Source organism: Scyliorhinus torazame, chromosome 25 (genome assembly GCF_047496885.1).
Source record: "Scyliorhinus torazame isolate Kashiwa2021f chromosome 25, sScyTor2.1, whole genome shotgun sequence".
Taxonomy (NCBI): Eukaryota; Metazoa; Chordata; class Chondrichthyes; order Carcharhiniformes; family Scyliorhinidae; genus Scyliorhinus; species Scyliorhinus torazame.
In genome coordinates this window covers 49,284,716-49,302,977 of record NC_092731.1, presented here as the reverse complement: position 1 = coordinate 49,302,977, position 18,262 = coordinate 49,284,716, and positions in this window count along the sequence as shown.

Genomic DNA, 18,262 nt, shown 5'->3' with positions numbered 1-18,262 from the left:
TTATGGGGTCAGCTTGCATCAAAATTAACAATTTAATGCCTAATATTCATTTTGGGGAAAAAGTGATTATCTCGGCGAATGAACCATTTTGAGTAATTTTCCATTTCGGTTCAGAGCAGTTTGCATCTAAAGTAGCTAGTTTGTGCCAAACATTCATTTTGGACAAAAGGTGATTTTCTCGGCGAGTTAACCATTATGAGAAATTTTCCGTTTGGTTTGAGAGCAGCTTGCATCTAAAGTTACTATTTTGTGCTAACAATTTGTTTTGGAAAAAAGTGAATATCTCGGCGAGATAAGCCTTTTCAAATATTGCCATTTGGTTTCAGAGCAGCTTAATTTAAATTAGCTATTTTTTGCAAAACAGTCGTTTTGGAAAGAAAGTGATTTCCTCGTTAAGCATTTTGAGCAATGTACAGTTGGTTTTCAGAGCGTCTTGCATGAAAATGTACTACTTCTTGTCAGACATTAATTTTGGAAAACAAGTCATTATCTCGGAGAGTTAGCATTTTCAATAATTGCCATTAAGTTTCAGAGCAGCTTGCATTTAAATTAGCAATTTTTCGCCAAACATTCGATTTGGAAAGAAATTGATTTCCTCGTTAAGCATTTTGAGCAATGTACAGTTGGTTTTCAGAGCGTCTTGCATGAAAATGTACTACTTCTTGTCAGACATTAATTTGGGAAAAAAGTGATTATCTCGACTGGGTAACATTTTTTATAATTTGACATTTGGTTTCAGAGCAGCTTGCATCTTAATTTGCTATTGTTTGCTATAATTGCTATTTTTTCCCAAACATTCATTTTGCGAAAAAAAGTGGTATGCTGAGTGTGCTGTGCATTTTCAGGAATTGGCCGGTTTGTTTCAGAGCATCGATCTTCACAATTAACTATTTTTTGGCAATCATTGATTTAGGAAAAAAAAGTGATTATCTCGGCGAGTTAACCATTTTGAGAAATTTTCCGTTTGTTTTCAGAGCAGCTTGCATTTTGTGCTAACAATTTGTTTTGGAAAAAAGTGATTATCTCGGCAAGTTATTTTGAGTAATTTTCCTTATGGGGTCAGAGCAGCTTGCATCAAAATTAAAAATTTAATGCCTAATATTCATTTTGGGGAAAAAGTGATTATCTCGGCGAATGAACCATTTTGAGTAATTTTCCATTTCGGTTCAGAGCAGTTTGCATCTAAAGTAGCTAGTTTGTGCCAAACATTCATTTTGGAAGAAATGTACAGTTGGTTTTCAGAACGTCTTGCATGAAAATGTACTATTTCTTGTCAAACATTAATTTTGGAAAAAAGTGATTATCTCGGCTGGGTAAACATTTTTAATAATTTGGCATTTGGTTTCAGAGCAGCTTGCATCTCAATTTGCTATTGTTTGCTATAATTGCTATTTTTTCCCAAACATTCATTACGGACAAAAGTGATCTTCGGAGTGTGCTGTGCATTTTCAGGAATTGGCCGGTTTGTTTCAGAGCATCGATCTTCACAATTAACTATTTTTTGGCAATCATTGATTTAGGAAAAAAAAATGATTATCTCGGCGAGTTAACCATTATGAGAAATTTTCCGTTTGTTTTCAGAGCAGCTTGCATCTAACGTTACTATTTTGTGCTAACAATTCGTTTTGGGAAAAAGTGATTATCTCGGCGAGTTATTTTGAGTAATTTTCCTTATGGGGTCAGCATCAAAATTAACAATTTAATGCCTAATATTCATTTTGGGGAAAAAGTGATTATCTCGGCGAATGAACCATTTTGAGTAATTTTCCATTTCGGTTCAGAGCAGTTTGCATCTAAAGTAGCTAGTTTGTGCCAAACATTCATTTTGGAAAAAAGGTGATTTTCTCGGCGAGTTAAGCATTTTGAGTAATTTACAGGTTTATTTCAGAGCGGTTTGCATGAAAATGTACTATTTCTTGCCAAACATTCAGTTTGGAAAAAAAGTGATGATCTCGGCGAGTTAAGCAGTTTCAATAATTTGCCATTTGGTTTCAGAGCAGCTTAATTTAAATTTGCTATTTTTACCCAAACATTCGTTTGGGGAAAAAAAAGTGATTATCTCGGCGAGATATTAGCAATTTTTCGCCAAACATTGTTAAGCATTTTGAGCAATGTACAGTTGGGTTTCAGAGCGTCTTGCATGAAAATGTACTATTTCTTGTCAAACATTAAATTTTTGAAAAAAGTGATTATCTCGGCTGGGTAAACATTTTTAATAATTTGCCATTTGGTTTCAGAGCAGCTTAATTTAAATTTGCTATTTTTACCCAAACATTCGTTTGGGGAATAAAAAGTGATTATCTCGGCGAGTCAAGCATTTTGAGTAATGTTCCGGTTGGGGTCAGAGCGTCTTCCATGTAAATGTACTATTTCTTGCCACTCATTCAGTTTGGAAAACAAGTCATTATCTCGGAGAGTTAGCATTTTCAATAATTGCCATTAACTTTCAGAGCAGCTTGCATTTAAATTAGCAATTTTTCGCCAAACATTCGTTTTGGAAAGAAATTGATTTCCTCGTTAAGCATTTTGAGCAATGTACAGTTGGTTTTCAGAGCGTCTTGCATGAAAATGTACTATTTCTTGTCAAACATTAAATTTGGAAAAAAGTAATTATCTCGGCTGGGTAAACATTTTTAATAATTTGACATTTGGTTTCAGAGCAGCTTGCATCTCAATTTGCTATTGTTTGCTATAATTGCTATTTTTTCCCAAACATTCATTTTGCGAAAAAAAGTGGTATGCTGAGTGTGCTGTGCATTTTCAGGAATTGGCCGGTTTGTTTCAGAGCATCGATCTTCACAATTAACTATTTTTTGGCAATCATTGATTTAGGAAAAAAAAATGATTATCTCGGCGAGTTAACCATTATGAGAAATTTTCCGTTTGTTTTCAGAGCAGCTTGCATCTAAAGTTACTATTTTGTGCTAACAATTCGTTTTGGGAAAAAGTGATTATCTCGGCGAGTTATTTTGAGTAATTTTCCTTATGGGGTCAGCTTGCATCAAAATTAACAATTTAATGCCTAATATTCATTTTGGGAAAAAAGTGATTATCTCGGCGAATGAACCATTTTGAGTAATTTTCCATTTCGGTTCAGAGCAGTTTGCATCTAAAGTAGCTAGTTTGTGCCAAACATTCATTTTGGACAAATGGTGATTTTCTCGGCGAGTTAACCATTATGAGAAATTTTCCGTTTGGTTTCAGAGCAGCTTGCATCTAAAGTTACTATTTTGTGCTAACAATTTGTTTTGGAAAAAAGTGAATATCTCGGCGAGATAAGCCTTTTCAAATATTGCCATTTGGTTTCAGAGCAGCTTAATTTAAATTAGCTATTTTTTGCAAAACAGTCGTTTTGGAAAGAAAGTGATTTCCTCGTTAAGCATTTTGAGCAATGTACAGTTGGTTTTCAGACCGTCTTGCATGAAAATGTACTACTTCTTGTCAGACATTAATTTTGGAAAACAAGTCATTATCTCGGAGAGTTAGCATTTTCAATAATTGCCATTAAGTTTCAGAGCAGCTTGCATTTAAATTAGCAATTTTTCGCCAAACATTCGATTTGGAAAGAAATTGATTTCCTCGTTAAGCATTTTGAGCAATGTACAGTTGGTTTTCAGAGCGTCTTGCATGAAAATGTACTACTTCTTGTCAGACATTAATTTGGGAAAAAAGTGATTATCTCGACTGGGTAACATTTTTTATAATTTGACATTTGGTTTCAGAGCAGCTTGCATCTTAATTTGCTATTGTTTGCTATAATTGCTATTTTTTCCCAAACATTCATTTTGCGAAAAAAAGTGGTATGCTGAGTGTGCTGTGCATTTTCAGGAATTGGCCGCTGTGTTTCAGAGCATCGATCTTCACAATTAACTATTTTTTGGCAATCATTGATTTAGGAAAAAAAAGTGATTATCTCGGCGAGTTAACCATTTTGAGAAATTTTCCGTTTGTTTTCAGAGCAGCTTGCATTTTGTGCTAACAATTCGTTTTGGAAAAAAGTGATTATCTCGGCAAGTTATTTTGAGTAATTTTCCTTATGGGGTCAGAGCAGCTTGCATCAAAATTAACAATTTAATGCCTAATATTCATTTTGGGGAAAAAGTGATTATCTCGGCGAATGAACCATTTTGAGTAATTTTCCATTTCGGTTCAGAGCAGTTTGCATCTAAAGTAGCTAGTTTGTGCCAAACATTCATTTTGGAAAAAAGGTGATTTTCTCGGCGAGTTAAGCATTTTGAGTAATTTACAGGTTTATTTCAGAGCGGTTTGCATGAAAATGTACTATTTCTTGCCAAACATTCAGTTTGGAAAAAAAGTGATGATCTCGGCGAGTTAAGCAGTTTCAATAATTTGCCATTTGGTTTCAGAGCAGCTTAATTTAAATTTGCTATTTTTACCCAAACATTCGTTTGGGGAAAAAAAAGTGATTATCTCGGCGAGATATTAGCAATTTTTCGCCAAACATTGTTAAGCATTTTGAGCAATGTACAGTTGGGTTTCAGAGCGTCTTGCATGAAAATGTACTATTTCTTGTCAAACATTAAATTTTTGAAAAAAGTGATTATCTCGGTTGGGTAAACATTTTTAATAATTTGCCATTTGGTTTCAGAGCAGCTTAATTTAAATTTGCTATTTTTACCCAAACATTCGTTTGGGGAAAAAAAAGTGATTATCTCGGCGAGTCAAGCATTTTGAGTAATGTTCCGGTTGGGGTCAGAGCGTCTTCCATGTAAATGTACTATTTCTTGCCACTCATTCAGTTTGGAAAACAAGTCATTATCTCGGAGAGTTAGCATTTTCAATAATTGCCATTAACTTTCAGAGCAGCTTGCATTTAAATTAGCAATTTTTCGCCAAACATTCGTTTTGGAAAGAAATTGATTTCCTCGTTAAGCATTTTGAGCAATGTACAGTTGGTTTTCAGAGCGTCTTGCATGAAAATGTACTATTTCTTGTCAAACATTAAATTTGGAAAAAAGTAATTATCTCGGCTGGGTAAACATTTTTAATAATTTGACATTTGGTTTCAGAGCAGCTTGCATCTCAATTTGCTATTGTTTGCTATAATTGCTATTTTTTCCCAAACATTCATTTTGCGAAAAAAAGTGGTATGCTGAGTGTGCTGTGCATTTTCAGGAATTGGCCGGTTTGTTTCAGAGCATCGATCTTCACAATTAACTATTTTTTGGCAATCATTGATTTAGGAAAAAAAAATGATTATCTCGGCGAGTTAACCATTATGAGAAATTTTCCGTTTGTTTTCAGAGCAGCTTGCATCTAAAGTTACTATTTTGTGCTAACAATTCGTTTTGGGAAAAAGTGATTATCTCGGCGAGTTATTTTGAGTAATTTTCCTTATGGGGTCAGCTTGCATCAAAATTAACAATTTAATGCCTAATATTCATTTTGGGGAAAAAGTGATTATCTCGGCGAATGAACCATTTTGAGTAATTTTCCATTTCGGTTCAGAGCAGTTTGCATCTAAAGTAGCTAGTTTGTGCCAAACATTCATTTTGGACAAATGGTGATTTTCTCGGCGAGTTAACCATTATGAGAAATTTTCCGTTTGGTTTCAGAGCAGCTTGCATCTAAAGTTACTATTTTGTGCTAACAATTTGTTTTGGAAAAAAGTGAATATCTCGGCGAGATAAGCCTTTTCAAATATTGCCATTTGGTTTCAGAGCAGCTTAATTTAAATTAGCTATTTTTTGCCAAACAGTCGTTTTGGAAAGAAAGTGATTTCCTCGTTAAGCATTTTGAGCAATGTACAGTTGGTTTTCAGAGCGTCTTGCATGAAAATGTACTACTTCTTGTCAGACATTAATTTTGGAAAACAAGTCATTATCTCGGAGAATTAGCATTTTCAATAATTGCCATTAAGTTTCAGAGCAGCTTGCATTTAAATTAGCAATTTTTCGCCAAACATTCGATTTGGAAAGAAATTGATTTCCTCGTTAAGCATTTTGAGCAATGTACAGTTGGTTTTCAGAGCGTCTTGCATGAAAATGTACTACTTCTTGTCAGACATTAATTTGGGAAAAAAGTGATTATCTCGACTGGGTAACATTTTTTATAATTTGACATTTGGTTTCAGAGCAGCTTGCATCTTAATTTGCTATTGTTTGCTATAATTGCTATTTTTTCCCAAACATTCATTTTGCGAAAAAAAGTGGTATGCTGAGTGTGCTGTGCATTTTCAGGAATTGGCCGGTTTGTTTCAGAGCATCGATCTTCACAATTAACTATTTTTTGGCAATCATTGATTTAGGAAAAAAAAGTGATTATCTCGGCGAGTTAACCATTTTGAGAAATTTTCCGTTTGTTTTCAGAGCAGCTTGCATTTTGTGCTAACAATTCGTTTTGGAAAAAAGTGATTATCTCGGCAAGTTATTTTGAGTAATTTTCCTTATGGGGTCAGAGCAGCTTGCATCAAAATTAACAATTTAATGCCTAATATTCATTTTGGGGAAAAAGTGATTATCTCGGCGAATGAACCATTTTGAGTAATTTTCCATTTCGGTTCAGAGCAGTTTGCATCTAAAGTAGCTAGTTTGTGCCAAACATTCATTTTGGAAAAAAGGTGATTTTCTCGGCGAGTTAAGCATTTTGAGTAATTTACAGGTTTATTTCAGAGCGGTTTGCATGAAAATGTACTATTTCTTGCCAAACATTCAGTTTGGAAAAAAAGTGATGATCTCGGCGAGTTAAGCAGTTTCAATAATTTGCCATTTGGTTTAAGAGCAGCTGAATTTAAATTTGCTATTTTTACCCAAACATTCGTTTGGGGAAAAAAAAGTGATTATCTCGGCGAGATATTAGCAATTTTTCGCCAAACATTGTTAAGCATTTTGAGCAATGTACAGTTGGGTTTCAGAGCGTCTTGCATGAAAATGTACTATTTCTTGTCAAACATTAAATTTTTGAAAAAAGTGATTATCTCGGCTGGGTAAACATTTTTAATAATTTGCCATTTGGTTTCAGAGCAGCTTAATTTAAATTTGCTATTTTTACCCAAACATTCGTTTGGGGAAAAAAAAGTGATTATCTCGGCGAGTCAAGCATTTTGAGTAATGTTCCGGTTGGGGTCAGAGCGTCTTCCATGTAAATGTACTATTTCTTGCCACTCATTCAGTTTGGAAAACAAGTCATTATCTCGGAGAGTTAGCATTTTCAATAATTGCCATTAACTTTCAGAGCAGCTTGCATTTAAATTAGCAATTTTTCGCCAAACATTCGTTTTGGAAAGAAATTGATTTCCTCGTTAAGCATTTTGAGCAATGTACAGTTGGTTTTCAGAGCGTCTTGCATGAAAATGTACTATTTCTTGTCAAACATTAAATTTGGAAAAAAGTAATTATCTCGGCTGGGTAAACATTTTTAATAATTTGACATTTGGTTTCAGAGCAGCTTGCATCTCAATTTGCTATTGTTTGCTATAATTGCTATTTTTTCCCAAACATTCATTTTGCGAAAAAAAGTGGTATGCTGAGTGTGCTGTGCATTTTCAGGAATTGGCCGGTTTGTTTCAGAGCATCGATCTTCACAATTAACTATTTTTTGGCAATCATTGATTTAGGAAAAAAAAATGATTATCTCGGCGAGTTAACCATTATGAGAAATTTTCCGTTTGTTTTCAGAGCAGCTTGCATCTAAAGTTACTATTTTGTGCTAACAATTCGTTTTGGGAAAAAGTGATTATCTCGGCGAGTTATTTTGAGTAATTTTCCTTATGGGGTCAGCATCAAAATTAACAATTTAATGCCTAATATTCATTTTGGGGAAAAAGTGATTATCTCGGCGAATGAACCATTTTGAGTAATTTTCCATTTCGGTTCAGAGCAGTTTGCATCTAAAGTAGCTAGTTTGTGCCAAACATTCATTTTGGACAAATGGTGATTTTCTCGGCGAGTTAACCATTATGAGAAATTTTCCGTTTGGTTTCAGAGCAGCTTGCATCTAAAGTTACTATTTTGTGCTAACAATTTGTTTTGGAAAAAAGTGAATATCTCGGCGAGATAAGCCTTTTCAAATATTGCCATTTGGTTTCAGAGCAGCTTAATTTAAATTAGCTATTTTTTGCCAAACAGTCGTTTTGGAAAGAAAGTGATTTCCTCGTTAAGCATTTTGAGCAATGTACAGTTGGTTTTCAGAGCGTCTTGCATGAAAATGTACTACTTCTTGTCAGACATTAATTTTGGAAAACAAGTCATTATCTCGGAGAATTAGCATTTTCAATAATTGCCATTAAGTTTCAGAGCAGCTTGCATTTAAATTAGCAATTTTTCGCCAAACATTCGATTTGGAAAGAAATTGATTTCCTCGTTAAGCATTTTGAGCAATGTACAGTTGGTTTTCAGAGCGTCTTGCATGAAAATGTACTACTTCTTGTCAGACATTAATTTGGGAAAAAAGTGATTATCTCGACTGGGTAACATTTTTTATAATTTGACATTTGGTTTCAGAGCAGCTTGCATCTTAATTTGCTATTGTTTGCTATAATTGCTATTTTTTCCCAAACATTCATTTTGCGAAAAAAAGTGGTATGCTGAGTGTGCTGTGCATTTTCAGGAATTGGCCGGTTTGTTTCAGAGCATCGATCTTCACAATTAACTATTTTTTGGCAATCATTGATTTAGGAAAAAAAAGTGATTATCTCGGCGAGTTAACCATTTTGAGAAATTTTCCGTTTGTTTTCAGAGCAGCTTGCATTTTGTGCTAACAATTCGTTTTGGAAAAAAGAGATTATCTCGGCAAGTTATTTTGAGTAATTTTCCTTATGGGGTCAGAGCAGCTTGCATCAAAATTAAAAATTTAATGCCTAATATTCATTTTGGGGAAAAAGTGATTATCTCGGCGAATGAACCATTTTGAGTAATTTTCCATTTCGGTTCAGAGCAGTTTGCATCTAAAGTAGCTAGTTTGTGCCAAACATTCATTTTGGAAGAAATGTACAGTTGGTTTTCAGAACGTCTTGCATGAAAATGTACTATTTCTTGTCAAACATTAATTTTGGAAAAAAGTGATTATCTCGGCTGGGTAAACATTTTTAATAATTTGGCATTTGGTTTCAGAGCAGCTTGCATCTCAATTTGCTATTGTTTGCTATAATTGCTATTTTTTCCCAAACATTCATTTTGCGGAAAAAAGTGATCTTCTGAGTGTGCTGTGCATTTTCAGGAATTGGCCGGTTTGTTTCAGAGCATCGATCTTCACAATTAACTATTTTTTGGCAATCATTGATTTAGGAAAAAAAGTGATTATCTCGGCGAGTTAACCATTATGAGAAATTTTCCGTTTGTTTTCAGAGCAGCTTGCATCTAAAGTTACTATTTTGTGCTAACAATTCGTTTTGGGAAAAAGTGATTATCTCGGCGAGTTATTTTGAGTAATTTTCCTTATGGGGTCAGCTTGCATCAAAATTAACAATTTAATGCCTAATATTCATTTTGGGGAAAAAGTGATTATCTCGGCGAATGAACCATTTTGAGTAATTTTCCATTTCGGTTCAGAGCAGTTTGCATCTAAAGTAGCTAGTTTGTGCCAAACATTCATTTTGGACAAAAGGTGATTTTCTCGGCGAGTTAACCATTATGAGAAATTTTCCGTTTGGTTTCAGAGCAGCTTGCATCTAAAGTTACTATTTTGTGCTAACAATTTGTTTTGGAAAAAAGTGAATATCTCGGCGAGATAAGCCTTTTCAAATATTGCCATTTGGTTTCAGAGCAGCTTAATTTAAATTAGCTATTTTTTGCCAAACAGTCGTTTGGAAAGAAAGTGATTTCCTCGTTAAGCGTTTTGAGCAATGTACAGTTGGTTTTCAGAGCGTCTTGCATGAAAATGTACTACTTCTTGTCAGACATTAATTTTGGAAAACAAGTCATTATCTCGGAGAATTAGCATTTTCAATAATTGCCATTAAGTTTCAGAGCAGCTTGCATTTAAATTAGCAATTTTTCGCCAAACATTCGATTTGGAAAGAAATTGATTTCCTCGTTAAGCATTTTGAGCAATGTACAGTTGGTTTTCAGAGCGTCTTGCATGAAAATGTACTACTTCTTGTCAGACATTAATTTGGGAAAAAAGTGATTATCTCGACTGGGTAACATTTTTTATAATTTGACATTTGGTTTCAGAGCAGCTTGCATCTTAATTTGCTATTGTTTGCTATAATTGCTATTTTTTCCCAAACATTCATTTTGCGAAAAAAAGTGGTATGCTGAGTGTGCTGTGCATTTTCAGGAATTGGCCGGTTTGTTTCAGAGCATCGATCTTCACAATTAACTATTTTTTGGCAATCATTGATTTAGGAAAAAAAAGTGATTATCTCGGCGAGTTAACCATTTTGAGAAATTTTCCGTTTGTTTTCAGAGCAGCTTGCATTTTGTGCTAACAATTCGTTTTGGAAAAAAGTGATTATCTCGGCAAGTTATTTTGAGTAATTTTCCTTATGGGGTCAGAGCAGCTTGCATCAAAATTAACAATTTAATGCCTAATATTCATTTTGGGGAAAAAGTGATTATCTCGGCGAATGAACCATTTTGAGTAATTTTCCATTTCGGTTCAGAGCAGTTTGCATCTAAAGTAGCTAGTTTGTGCCAAACATTCATTTTGGAAGAAATGTACAGTTGGTTTTCAGAACGTCTTGCATGAAAATGTACTATTTCTTGTCAAACATTAATTTTGGAAAAAAGTGATTATCTCGGCTGGGTAAACATTTTTAATAATTTGGCATTTGGTTTCAGAGCAGCTTGCATCTCAATTTGCTATTGTTTGCTATAATTGCTATTTTTTCCCAAACATTCATTACGGAAAAAAGTGGTATGCTGAGTGTGCTGTGCATTTTCAGGAATTGGCCGGTTTGTTTCAGAGCATCGATCTTCACAATTAACTATTTTTTGGCAATCATTGATTTAGGAAAAAAAGTGATTATCTCGGCGAGTTAACCATTATGAGAAATTTTCCGTTTGTTTTCAGAGCAGCTTGCATCTAAAGTTACTATTTTGTGCTAACAATTCGTTTTGGGAAAAAGTGATTATCTCGGCGAGTTATTTTGAGTAATTTTCCTTATGGGGTCAGCTTGCATCAAAATTAACAATTTAATGCCTAATATTCATTTTGGGGAAAAAGTGATTATCTCGGCGAATGAACCATTTTGAGTAATTTTCCATTTCGGTTCAGAGCAGTTTGCATCTAAAGTAGCTAGTTTGTGCCAAACATTCATTTTGGACAAAAGGTGATTTTCTCGGCGAGTTAACCATTATGAGAAATTTTCCGTTTGGTTTCAGAGCAGCTTGCATCTAAAGTTACTATTTTGTGCTAACAATTTGTTTTGGAAAAAAGTGAATATCTCGGCGAGATAAGCCTTTTCAAATATTGCCATTTGGTTTCAGAGCAGCTTAATTTAAATTAGCTATTTTTTGCCAAACAGTCGTTTTGGAAAGAAAGTGATTTCCTCGTTAAGCATTTTGAGCAATGTACAGTTGGTTTTCAGAGCGTCTTGCATGAAAATGTACTACTTCTTGTCAGACATTAATTTTGGAAAACAAGTCATTATCTCGGAGAATTAGCATTTTCAATAATTGCCATTAAGTTTCAGAGCAGCTTGCATTTAAATTAGCAATTTTTCGCCAAACATTCGATTTGGAAAGAAATTGATTTCCTCGTTAAGCATTTTGAGCAATGTACAGTTGGTTTTCAGAGCGTCTTGCATGAAAATGTACTACTTCTTGTCAGACATTAATTTGGGAAAAAAGTGATTTGGGAAAAAAGTGATTATCTCGACTGGGTAACATTTTTTATAATTTGACATCTTAATTTGCTATTGTTTGCTATAATTGCTATTTTTTCCCAAACATTCATTTTGCGAAAAAAAGTGGTATGCTGAGTGTGCTGTGCATTTTCAGGAATTGGCCGGTTTGTTTCAGAGCATCGATCTTCACAATTAACTATTTTTTGGCAATCATTGATTTAGGAAAAAAAAGTGATTATCTCGGCGAGTTAACCATTTTGAGAAATTTTCCGTTTGTTTTCAGAGCAGCTTGCATTTTGTGCTAACAATTCGTTTTGGAAAAAAGTGATTATCTCGGCAAGTTATTTTGAGTAATTTTCCTTATGGGGTCAGAGCAGCTTGCATCAAAATTAAAAATTTAATGCCTAATATTCATTTTGGGGAAAAAGTGATTATCTCGGCGAATGAACCATTTTGAGTAATTTTCCATTTCGGTTCAGAGCAGTTTGCATCTAAAGTAGCTAGTTTGTGCCAAACATTCATTTTGGAAGAAATGTACAGTTGGTTTTCAGAACGTCTTGCATGAAAATGTACTATTTCTTGTCAAACATTAATTTTGGAAAAAAGTGATTATCTCGGCTGGGTAAACATTTTTAATAATTTGGCATTTGGTTTCAGAGCAGCTTGCATCTCAATTTGCTATTGTTTGCTATAATTGCTATTTTTTCCCAAACATTCATTTTGCGGAAAAAAGTGATCTTCTGAGTGTGCTGTGCATTTTCAGGAATTGGCCGGTTTGTTTCAGAGCATCGATCTTCACAATTAACTATTTTTTGGCAATCATTGATTTAGGAAAAAAAGTGATTATCTCGGCGAGTTAACCATTATGAGAAATTTTCCGTTTGTTTTCAGAGCAGCTTGCATCTAAAGTTACTATTTTGTGCTAACAATTCGTTTTGGGAAAAAGTGATTATCTCGGCGAGTTATTTTGAGTAATTTTCCTTATGGGGTCAGCTTGCATCAAAATTAACAATTTAATGCCTAATATTCATTTTGGGGAAAAAGTGATTATCTCGGCGAATGAACCATTTTGAGTAATTTTCCATTTCGGTTCAGAGCAGTTTGCATCTAAAGTAGCTAGTTTGTGCCAAACATTCATTTTGGAAGAAATGTACAGTTGGTTTTCAGAACGTCTTGCATGAAAATGTACTATTTCTTGTCAAACATTAATTTTGGAAAAAAGTGATTATCTCGGCTGGGTAAACATTTTTAATAATTTGGCATTTGGTTTCAGAGCAGCTTGCATCTCAATTTGCTATTGTTTGCTATAATTGCTATTTTTTCCCAAACATTCATTACGGAAAAAAGTGGTATGCTGAGTGTGCTGTGCATTTTCAGGAATTGGCCGGTTTGTTTCAGAGCATCGATCTTCACAATTAACTATTTTTTGGCAATCATTGATTTAGGAAAAAATGTGATTATCTCGGCGAGTTAACCATTATGAGAAATTTTCCGTTTGTTTTCAGAGCAGCTTGCATCTAAAGTTACTATTTTGTGCTAACAATTCGTTTTGGGAAAAAGTGATTATCTCGGCGAGTTATTTTGAGTAATTTTCCTTATGGGGTCAGCTTGCATCAAAATTAACAATTTAATGCCTAATATTCATTTTGGGGAAAAAGTGATTATCTCGGCGAATGAACCATTTTGAGTAATTTTCCATTTCGGTTCAGAGCAGTTTGCATCTAAAGTAGCTAGTTTGTGCCAAACATTCATTTTGGACAAAAGGTGATTTTCTCGGCGAGTTAACCATTATGAGAAATTTTCCGTTTGGTTTCAGAGCAGCTTGCATCTAAAGTTACTATTTTGTGCTAACAATTTGTTTTGGAAAAAAGTGAATATCTCGGCGAGATAAGCCTTTTCAAATATTGCCATTTGGTTTCAGAGCAGCTTAATTTAAATTAGCTATTTTTTGCCAAACAGTCGTTTTGGAAAGAAAGTGATTTCCTCGTTAAGCATTTTGAGCAATGTACAGTTGGTTTTCAGAGCGTCTTGCATGAAAATGTACTACTTCTTGTCAGACATTAATTTTGGAAAACAAGTCATTTTCTCGGAGAATTAGCATTTTCAATAATTGCCATTAAGTTTCAGAGCAGCTTGCATTTAAATTAGCAATTTTTCGCCAAACATTCGATTTGGAAAGAAATTGATTTCCTCGTTAAGCATTTTGAGCAATGTACAGTTGGTTTTCAGAGCGTCTTGCATGAAAATGTACTACGTCTTGTCAGACATTAATTTGGGAAAAAAGTGATTATCTCGACTGGGTAACATTTTTTATAATTTGACATTTGGTTTCAGAGCAGCTTGCATCTTAATTTGCTATTGTTTGCTATAATTGCTATTTTTTCCCAAACATTCATTTTGCGAAAAAAAGTGGTATGCTGAGTGTGCTGTGCATTTTCAGGAATTGGCCGGTTTGTTTCAGAGCATCGATCTTCACAATTAACTATTTTTTGGCAATCATTGATTTAGGAAAAAAAAGTGATTATCTCGGCGAGTTAACCATTTTGAGAAATTTTCCGTTTGTTTTCAGAGCAGCTTGCATTTTGTGCTAACAATTCGTTTTGGAAAAAAGTGATTATCTCGGCAAGTTATTTTGAGTAATTTTCCTTATGGGGTCAGAGCAGCTTGCATCAAAATTAACAATTTAATGCCTAATATTCATTTTGGGGAAAAAGTGATTATCTCGGCGAATGAACCATTTTGAGTAATTTTCCATTTCGGTTCAGAGCAGTTTGCATCTAAAGTAGCTAGTTTGTGCCAAACATTCATTTTGGAAGAAATGTACAGTTGGTTTTCAGAACGTCTTGCATGAAAATGTACTATTTCTTGTCAAACATTAATTTTGGAAAAAAGTGATTATCTCGGCTGGGTAAACATTTTTAATAATTTGACATTTGGTTTCAGAGCAGCTTGCATCTCAATTTGCTATTGTTTGCTATAATTGCTATTTTTTCCCAAACATTCATTTTGCGGAAAAAAGTGATCTTCTGAGTGTGCTGTGCATTTTCAGGAATTGGCCGGTTTGTTTCAGAGCATCGATCTTCACAATTAACTATTTTTTGGCAATCATTGATTTAGGAAAAAAAGTGATTATCTCGGCGAGTTAACCATTATGAGAAATTTTCCGTTTGTTTTCAGAGCAGCTTGCATCTAAAGTTACTATTTTGTGCTAACAATTCGTTTTGGGAAAAAGTGATTATCTCGGCGAGTTATTTTGAGTAATTTTCCTTATGGGGTCAGCTTGCATCAAAATTAACAATTTAATGCCTCATATTCATTTTGGGGAAAAAGTGATTATCTCGGCGAATGAACCATTTTGATTAATTTTCCATTTCGGTTCAGAGCAGTTTGCATCTAAAGTAGCTAGTTTGTGCCAAACATTCATTTTGGACAAAAGGTGATTTTCTCGGCGAGTTAACCATTATGAGAAATTTTCCGTTTGGTTTCAGAGCAGCTTGCATCTAAAGTTACTATTTTGTGCTAACAATTTGTTTTGGAAAAAAGTGAATATCTCGGCGAGATAAGCCTTTTCAAATATTGCCATTTGGTTTCAGAGCAGCTTAATTTAAATTAGCTATTTTTTGCAAAACAGTCGTTTTGGAAAGAAAGTGATTTCCTCGTTAAGCATTTTGAGCAATGTACAGTTGGTTTTCAGAGCGTCTTGCATGAAAATGTACTACTTCTTGTCAGACATTAATTTTGGAAAACAAGTCATTATCTCGGAGAGTTAGCATTTTCAATAATTGCCATTAAGTTTCAGAGCAGCTTGCATTTAAATTAGCAATTTTTCGCCAAACATTCGATTTGGAAAGAAATTGATTTCCTCGTTAAGCATTTTGAGCAATGTACAGTTGGTTTTCAGAGCGTCTTGCATGAAAATGTACTACTTCTTGTCAGACATTAATTTGGGAAAAAAGTGATTATCTCGACTGGGAACATTTTTTATAATTTGACATTTGGTTTCAGAGCAGCTTGCATCTTAATTTGCTATTGTTTGCTATAATTGCTATTTTTTCCCAAACATTCATTTTGCGAAAAAAAGTGGTATGCTGAGTGTGCTGTGCATTTTCAGGAATTGGCCGGTTTGTTTCAGAGCATCGATCTTCACAATTAACTATTTTTTGGCAATCATTGATTTAGGAAAAAAAAGTGATTATCTCGGCGAGTTAACCATTTTGAGAAATTTTCCGTTTGTTTTCAGAGCAGCTTGCATTTTGTGCTAACAATTTGTTTTGGAAAAAAGTGATTATCTCGGCAAGTTATTTTGAGTAATTTTCCTTATGGGGTCAGAGCAGCTTGCATCAAAATTAAAAATTTAATGCCTAATATTCATTTTGGGGAAAAAGTGATTATCTCGGCGAATGAACCATTTTGAGTAATTTTCCATTTCGGTTCAGAGCAGTTTGCATCTAAAGTAGCTAGTTTGTGCCAAACATTCATTTTGGAAGAAATGTACAGTTGGTTTTCAGAACGTCTTGCATGAAAATGTACTATTTCTTGTCAAACATTAATTTTGGAAAAAAGTGATTATCTCGGCTGGGTAAACATTTTTAATAATTTGGCATTTGGTTTCAGAGCAGCTTGCATCTCAATTTGCTATTGTTTGCTATAATTGCTATTTTTTCCCAAACATTCATTACGGAAAAAAGTGATCTTCGGAGTGTGCTGTGCATTTTCAGGAATTGGCCGGTTTGTTTCAGAGCATCGATCTTCACAATTAACTATTTTTTGGCAATCATTGATTTAGGAAAAAAAAATGATTATCTCGGCGAGTTAACCATTATGAGAAATTTTCCGTTTGTTTTCAGAGCAGCTTGCATCTAAAGTTACTATTTTGTGCTAACAATTCGTTTTGGGAAAAAGTGATTATCACGGCGAGTTATTTTGAGTAATTTTCCTTATGGGGTCAGCATCAAAATTAACAATTTAATGCCTAATATTCATTTTGGGGAAAAAGTGATTATCTCGGCGAATGAACCATTTTGAGTAATTTTCCATTTCGGTTCAGAGCAGTTTGCATCTAAAGTAGCTAGTTTGTGCCAAACATTCATTTTGGAAAAAAGGTGATTTTCTCGGCGAGTTAAGCATTTTGAGTAATTTACAGGTTCATTTCAGAGCGGTTTGTATGTAAATGTACTATTTCTTGCCAAACATTCAGTTTGGAAAAAAAGTGATGATCTCGGCGAGTTAAGCAGTTTCAATAATTTGCCATTTGGTTTCAGAGCAGCTTAATTTAAATTTGCTATTTTAAGTTACTATTTTGTGCTAACAATTCGTTTTGGGAAAAAGTGATTATCTCGGCGAGTTATTTTGAGTAATTTTCCTTATGGGGTCAGCATCAAAATTAACAATTTAATGCCTAATATTCATTTTGGGGGAAAAGTGATTATCTCGGCGAATGAACCATTTTGAGTAATTTTCCATTTCGGTTCAGAGCAGTTTGCATCTAAAGTAGCTAGTTTGTGCCAAACATTCATTTTGGAAAAAAGGTGATTTTCTCGGCGAGTTAAGCATTTTGAGTAATTTACAGGTTCATTTCAGAGCGGTTTGCATGAAAATGTACTATTTCTTGCCAAACATTCAGTTTGGAAAAAAAGTGATGATCTCGGCGAGTTAAGCAGTTTCAATAATTTGCCATTTGGTTTCAGAGCAGCTTAATTTAAATTTGCTATTTTTACCCAAACATTCGTTTGGGGAAAAAAAAGTGATTATCTCGGCGAGATATTAGCAATTTTTCGCCAAACATTGTTAAGCATTTTGAGCAATGTACAGTTGGGTTTCAGAGCGTCTTGCATGAAAATGTACTATTTCTTGTCAAACATTAAATTTTTGAAAAAAGTGATTATCTCGGCTGGGTAAACATTTTTAATAATTTGCCATTTGGTTTCAGAGCAGCATAATTTAAATTTGCTATTTTTACCCAAACATTCGTTTGGGGAAAAAAAAAGTGATTATCTCGGCGAGTCAAGCATTTTGAGTAATGTTCCGGTTGGGGTCAGAGCGTCTTCCATGTAAATGTACTATTTCTTGCCACTCATTCAGTTTGGAAAACAAGTCATTATCTCGGAGAGTTAGCATTTTCAATAATTGCCATTAACTTTCAGAGCAGCTTGCATTTAAATTAGCAATTTTTCGCCAAACATTCGTTTTGGAAAGAAATTGATTTCCTCGTTAAGCATTTTGAGCAATGTACAGTTGGTTTTCAGAGCGTCTTGCATGAAAATGTACTACTTCTCGTCAGACATTAATTTGGGAAAAAAGTGATTATCTCGACTGGGTAACATTTTTTATAATTTGACATTTGGTTTCAGAGCAGCTTGCATCTTAATTTGCTATTGTTTGCTATAATTGCTATTTTTTCCCAAACATTCATTTTGCGAAAAAAAGTGGTATGCTGAGTGTGCTGTGCATTTTCAGGAATTGGCCGGTTTGTTTCAGAGCATCGATCTTCACAATTAACTATTTTTTGGCAAT